Here is a 7,074-nt window from a genome sequence, read left to right on the forward strand (position 1 = left end):
GCATAAAAGACCTTGGTTCTGTCTAGCACTTTCTTCTTGAAGTAGCTGGTTTCCCCACAGGTTGGAGTCCAAGGACAATGCAAGACCTTGCTTATGCCCAACACTTATATTTTCTAGTCCCTAATTTCCCCATTGGTTTAAGTCCGAGTACCATGCAAAACCTTGGTTCTGTCATGCACTTTCTTGTTGAAGTAGCTAGTTTCCGCAAAGGTTTGAGTCCAAGGACCATGCAAGACCTTGGTTCTGTCCAACACTTATATTTTCTAGTGACTAGTTTCCCCATAGGTTTGAGTCCGAGGATCACGCAAAACCTTGGTTCTGTCTAGCACTTTCTTCTTGAAGTAGCTGGTTTCCCCATAGGTTTGAGTCCAAGGACCATGCAAGACCTTGGTTCTGTCCAACACTTATATTTTCTAGTGACTAGTTTCCTTATAGGTTTGTGTCCGAGGTCCATGCAAGACCTTGGTTCTGTCTAACACTTTCCTTTTGAAGTAGTTGGTTTCCCCATAAGTTTGAGTCCGAGGACCATGCAATACCTTTGTTCTGTCTAACACTTATATTTTCTTGTGACTAGTTTCCCCATAAGTTTGAGTTCGTGGACCATGCAAGATCTTGGTTCTGTCTAGCATTTTCCTCTTGAAGTAGCTGGTATCCCCATAGGTTTGAGTCCTAGGACTGTGCAAGACCTTATTCTGTCCAACACTTATATTTTCTAGTGACAAGTTTCCCCATAGGTTTGAGTCCGAGGACCACGCAAATCATTGGTTCTGTCTAGGACTTTCTTCTTGAAGTAGTTGGTTTCCCCATAGGTTTGAGTCCGACGACCGTGCAAGACCTTATCCTATCCAACACTTATATTTCCTAGTGACTAGTTTCCCCAAAGGTTTGAGTCCGAGGACCATGCAAGACCTTGGTTCTGTCTAACACTTTCCTTTCAAAGTAGTTGGTTTCCCCAAAAGTTTGACTCCGAGGACCATGCAATACCTTTGTTCTGTCTAACACTTATATTTCCTTGTGACTAGTTTCCCCATAGATTTGAGTCCAAGGACCATGCAAGACCTTGGGTCTGTCTAGCACTTTCCTCTTGAAGTAACTGGTTTCCCCAAAGGTTTGAGTCCAATGACCATACAAGACCTTGGTTCTGTCCAACACTTATATTTTCTAGTGACTAGTTTCCCCAAAGGTTTAAGTCCGACGACCATGCAAAACCTTTGTTCTGTCTAACACTTATATTTCCTTGTGACTATTTTCCCCATAGGTTTGAGTCCAAGGACCATTGAAGACCTTGGTTCTGTCTAGCGCTTTCCTCTTCAAGTAGTTGGTTCCCCATAGGTTTGAGTCCGAGGACAATGCAAGACCTTGGTTATGTCGAGCACTTTTCTCTTGAAGTAGAATAGGTTTGAGTCCGAGGAGCATGCAAGACCTTGTTTTGTCCAACAGTTATATTTTCCGGAGAATAGTTTCCCCATAGGTTTGAGTCCGAGGACTATAAAAGACCTTGGTTCTGTCTAGCACTTCCTTCTTGAAGTAGCCGGTTTCCCCACAGGTTTGAGTCCGAGGACCATGCAAGACCTTGGTTATGTCCAACAATTATATTTTCTAGTGCCTAGTTTCCCCATAGGTTTGAGTTCGAGGACCACGCAAAAACTTTGTTCTGTCTAGCACTTTCTTCTTGAAGTAGCTGCTTTCCCCATAGGTTTGAGTCCAAGGACCATGCAAGACCTTGGTTCTGTCCAACACTTGTATTTTCTAGTGACTAGTTTCCTTATAGGTTTAAGTCCGTGGACTATGCAAGACCTTGGTTCTGTCTAACACTTTCCTTTTGAAGTAGTTGGTTTCCCCATAAGTTTGAGTCCGAGGACCATGCAATACATTTGTTCTGTCTAACACTTATATTTCCTTGTGACTAGTTTCCCCATAGGTTTGAGTTCGAGGACCATGCAAGATCTTGGTTCTGTCTAACATTTTCCGCTTGAAGTAGCTGGTAACCCCATAGGTATGAGTCCGAGGACCGTGCAAGACCTTATTCTGTCCAACACTTTTATTTTCTAGTGACTAGTTTCGCCATAGGTTTGAGTCCAAGGATCATGCAAGACCTTGATTCTGTCTTGTACTTTCTTCTTGAAGTAGCTGGTTTCCCCAAAGGTTTGAGCCCGAGGACCATGCAAGACCTTGGTTCTGTCCAACACTTATATTTCCTAGTGACTATTTTCCCCAAAGATATGAGTCCAAGGACCATGCAAGACCTTGGTTCTGTCTAGCACTTTCCTCTTGAAGTAGCTGGTTTCCCCATAGGTTTGAGTCCAATGACCATACAAGACCTTGGTTTTGTTCAAAACTTATATTTTCTAGTGACTAGTTTCCCCAAAGGTTTATGTCCGATGACCATGCAAGACCTTTGTTCTGTCTAACACTTATATTTCCTTGTGACTATTTTCCCCATTGGTTTGAGTCCAAGGACCATGTAAGACCTTGGTTCTGTGTAGCACTTTCCTCTTCAAGTAGTTGCTTTCCCCATAGGTTTGAGTCCGAGGACCATGCAAGACCTTGGTTCTGTCTAGCACTTTCCTCTTGAAGTAGCTGGTTTCCCCATAAGTTTGAGTCCGAGGAGCGTGCAAGACCTTGTTCTATCCAACACTTATATTTTCTGGTCACTAGTTTCCCCATAAGTTTGAGTATGAGGACCATAAAAGACCTTGGTTCTGTCTAGCACTTTCTTCTTGAAGTAGCTGGTTTCCCCACAGGTTGGAGTCTGAGGACAATACAAGACCTTGGTTATGTCCAACACTTATATTTTCTAGTGCCTAATTTCCCCATTGGTTTAAGTCCGAGGACCACGCAAAACCTTGGTTCTGTCAAGCACTTTCTTCTTGAAGTAGCTCGTTTCCGCAAAGGTTTGAGTCCGAGGACCATGCAAGACCTTGGTTCTGTCCGACACTTATATTTTCTAGTGACTATGTTCCTTATAGGTTTGAGTCCGAGGACCATGCAAGACCTTGGTTCCGTCTAACACTTTCCTCTTGAAGTAGTTGGATTCCCCATTAGTTTGAGTCCGAGGACCGTGCAATACCTTTGTTCTGTCTAACACTTTTATTTCCTTGTGACTATTTTCCCCATTGGTTTGAGTCCAAGGACCATGTAAGACCTTGGTTCTGTGTAGCACTTTCCTCTTCAAGTAGTTGGTTTCCCCATAGGTTTGAGTCCGAGGACCATGCAAGACCTTGGTTCTGTCTAGCACTTTCCTCTATAAGTAGCTGGTATCCCCATAGGTTTGAGTCCGAGGACCATGCAAAACCATGGTTCTGTTGAAAACTTATATTTCCAAGTGACAAGTTTCCCCATCGATTTGAGTCCGAGGACCGTGCTAGACCATGGTTCTGTCCAACACTTATATTTCCCAGTGACTAGTTTCCCCATAGGTTTAAGTCCGAGAACCATAAAAGGCCTTGGTTCGGTCTAGCACTATCTTCTTGAAGTAGCTGGTTTCCCCATAGGTTTGAGTCTGAGGACCATGGAAGACCTTGGTTCTGTCCAGCACTTCCCTCTTGAAGTAGCTGGTTTCCCCATAGGTTTAAGTTAGAGGAGAATGCAAGACCTTGTTCTGTCCAACACTTATATTTCTCAGTGTGTAGTTTCCGCATAGGTTTCAGTCCGAAGACCATACAAGACCTTGGTTATGACAAGCACTTTCTTCTTGAAGTAGCTGGTTTCCCCATAGGTTTGAGTTCGAGGACCATGCAAGACTTTGGTTCTGTCCAACACTTATATTTTCTAGTGACTAGTTTCCCCATAGTTTTGAGTCCGATGACCATGCAAAAGTTTGGTTCTGTCTAGCACTTTCTTCTTGAGGTAACTGGTTTCCCCATAGGCTTAAGTCCGAGGAGTATGCAAGACCATGTTCTGTCCAACACTTATATTTCCCGGTGACTAGTTTCCCCATAGGTTTGAGTCCGAGAACCATAAAAGACCTTGGTTAGGTCTAGCACTATCTTCATGAAGTAGCTGGTTTCGCCATAGGTTTAAGTTCGAGGACCATGCAAAACCTTGGTTCTGTCTAGCACTTCCCTCTTGAAGTAGCTGGTTTCCCTATAGGTTTGAGTTCGAGGAGCGTGCAAGACATTGTTCTGTCCAACACCTATATTTCTCAGTAACTAGTTTCCCCATAGGTTTGAGTCCGAAGACCATACAAGACCCCGGTAATGTCAAGCACATTCTTCTTGAAGTAGCTGTTTCCCCCATATGTTTGAGTTCGAGGACCATGCAAGACCTTGGTTCTATCCAAAACTTATATTTTCTAGTGATTAGTTTCCCTATAGGTTTGAGTCTGAGGACCATACAAGACCTTGGTTCTGTCTAGCACTTTCCTCTAGAAGTAGCTGGTTTTCCCATGGGTTTGAGTCCGAGGAGCATGCAAGACCTTGTTCTGTCCAACACTAATCTTTTCCAGTGACTAGTTTCCCCAAAGGTTTGAGTCCAAGGACCATAAAAGACCTTGGTTCTATCTAGCACTTTCTTCTTGAAGTAGCTAATTTTCCCACAGGTTTGAGTCCGAGGACCATGCAAGACCTTGGTTATGTCCAACACTTATATTTTCTAGTGCCTAGTTTCCCCATAGGATTGAGTCCGAGGACCATGCAAGATCTTGGTTCTGTCTTGCACTTTCCTCTTCAAGTTGTTGGTTTCCCCATAGGTTTGAGTCCGTGGACCATGCAATACCTTTGTTCTGTCTAACACTTATATTTTCATGTGACTAGTTTCCCCATAGGTTTGAGTTCGAGGACCATGCAAGATCTTGGTTCTGTCTAGCACTTTCCTCTTCAAGTAGTTTGTTTCCCCATAGGTTTGAGTCTGAGGACCATGCAAGACCTTGGTTCTGTCTAGCACTTTCCTGTTGAAGTTGCTGGATTCCCCATAGGTTTGAGTCCAAGGACCATACATGACCTTGGTTCTGTCTAGCACTTTCCTCTTGAAGTAGCTGGTATCCCCATAGGTTTGAGTCCGAGGAGCATGCAAGACCTTGTTCGGTCCAACACATATATTTTCCGGTGACTAGTTTCCCCATAGGTTTGAGTCCGAGGACCATAAAAGTCCTTGGTTTTGTCCAGCACTTTCTTCTCGAAGTAGCTGGTTTCCCCACAGGATTGAGTTCGAGGACCATGCAAGACCTCGGTTATGTCCAACACTTATATTTTCTAGTGCCTAGTTTCCCCATTGGTTTGAGTCCGAGGACCACGCAAAACCTTGGTTCTGTCTTGCACTTTCTTCTTGAAGTAGCTGGTTTCCCCATAGGTTTGAGTCCAAGGACCATGCAAGACCTTGCTTCTTTCCAACACTTATATTTTCTAGTGACTAGTTTCCTTATAGGTTTGAGTTCGAGGACCATGTAAGACCTTGGTTCTGTCTAACACTTTCCTTTTGAAGTAATTGGTTTCTCCATAAGTTTGAGTCCGAGGACCATGCAATACCTTTGTTCTGTCTAACACTTATATTTCCTTGTGACTAGTTTCCCCATAGGTTTGAGTTCGAGGACCATGCAAGATCTTGGTTCTGTCTAGCATTTTCCTCTTGAAGTAGCTGGTATTCCCATAAGTTTGAGTCCGAGGACCGTGCAAGACCTTATTCTGTCCAACACTTATATTTTCTAGTGACTAGTTTCCCCATAGGTTTGAGTCCGAGGATCATGCAAGACCTTGATTCTATCTTGTACTTTATTCTTGAAGTAGCTGGTTTCCCCATAGGTTTGAGCCCGAGGACTATGCAAGACCTTGGTTCTGTCCAACACTTATATTTTCTAGTGACTAGTTTCCCCATAGATATGAGTCCAAGGACCATGCAAGACCTTGGTTCTGTTTAGCACTTTCCTCTTGAAGTAGCTGGTTTCCCCATAGCATTGAGTCCAATGACCATACAAGACCTTGGTTCTGCCCAATACTTATATTTTCTAGTGACTAGTTTCCCCAAAGGTTTAAGTCCGATGACCATGCAAGACCTTTGTTCTGTCTAACACTTATATTTCCATGTGACTATTTTCCCCATAGGTTTGAGTCCAAGGACCATGTAAGACCTTAGTTCTATCTAGCACTTTACTTTTCAAGTAGCTGGTTTCCCCATAGGTTTTTGTTCGAGGACCATGCAAGACCTTGGTTCTATCTAGCACTTTCCTCTTGAAGTAGCTGGTTTCCCCATAGGTTTGAGTCCGAGGAGCATGCAAGACCTTGTTCTGTCCAACACTTATATTTTCCAGAGACTAGTTTCCCCATAGGTTTGACTCCGAGGACTAGAAATGACCTTGGTTTTGTCTAGCACTTTCTTCTTGAAGTAGCTGGTTTCCCCACAGGTTGGAGTCCGAGGACCATGCAAGACCTTGGTTATGTCCAACACTTATATTTTCTAGTACCTAGTTTCCCCATAGGTTTGAGTCCGAGGACCACGCGAAACCTTGGTTCTGTCTAGCACTTTCTTCTTGAAGTAGCTGGATTCCCCATAGGTTTGAGTCGAAGGACCATGCAAGACCTTGGTTTTGTCCAACACTTATATTTTCTAGTGACTAGTTTCCTTATAGGTTTGAGTCCGAGGACCATGCAAGACCTTGGTTCTGTCTAACACTTTCCTTTTGAAGTAGTTGGTTTTCCCATAAGTTTGAGTCCGAGGACTATGCAATACCTTGGTTCTGTCTAACACTTATATTTTCTTGTGACTAGTTTCCCCATAGGATTGAGTTCGAGGACCATGCAAGATCTTGGTTCTGTCTAGCATTTTCCTCTTGAAGTAGCTAGTATCCCCATAGGTTTGAGTCCGAGGACCGTGAAAGACCTTATTATGTCCAACACTTATATTTTCTAGTGACTAGTTTCCCCATAGGTTTGAGTCCAAGGACCACGCAAAACCTTGGTTCTGTCTAGCACTTTCTTCTTGAAGTAGCTGGTTTCCCCATAGGTTTGAGTCCGAGGACCGTGCAAGACCATATTCTGTCCAACACTTACATTTTCTAGTGACTAGTTTCCCTATAGGTTTGAGTCCGAGGACCATGCAAGACCTTGGTTCTGTCTAACACTTTCCTTTCGAAGTAGTTGG

Source organism: Quercus lobata, chromosome 10 (genome assembly GCF_001633185.2).
Source record: "Quercus lobata isolate SW786 chromosome 10, ValleyOak3.0 Primary Assembly, whole genome shotgun sequence".
Classification (NCBI taxonomy): Eukaryota; Viridiplantae; Streptophyta; class Magnoliopsida; order Fagales; family Fagaceae; genus Quercus; species Quercus lobata.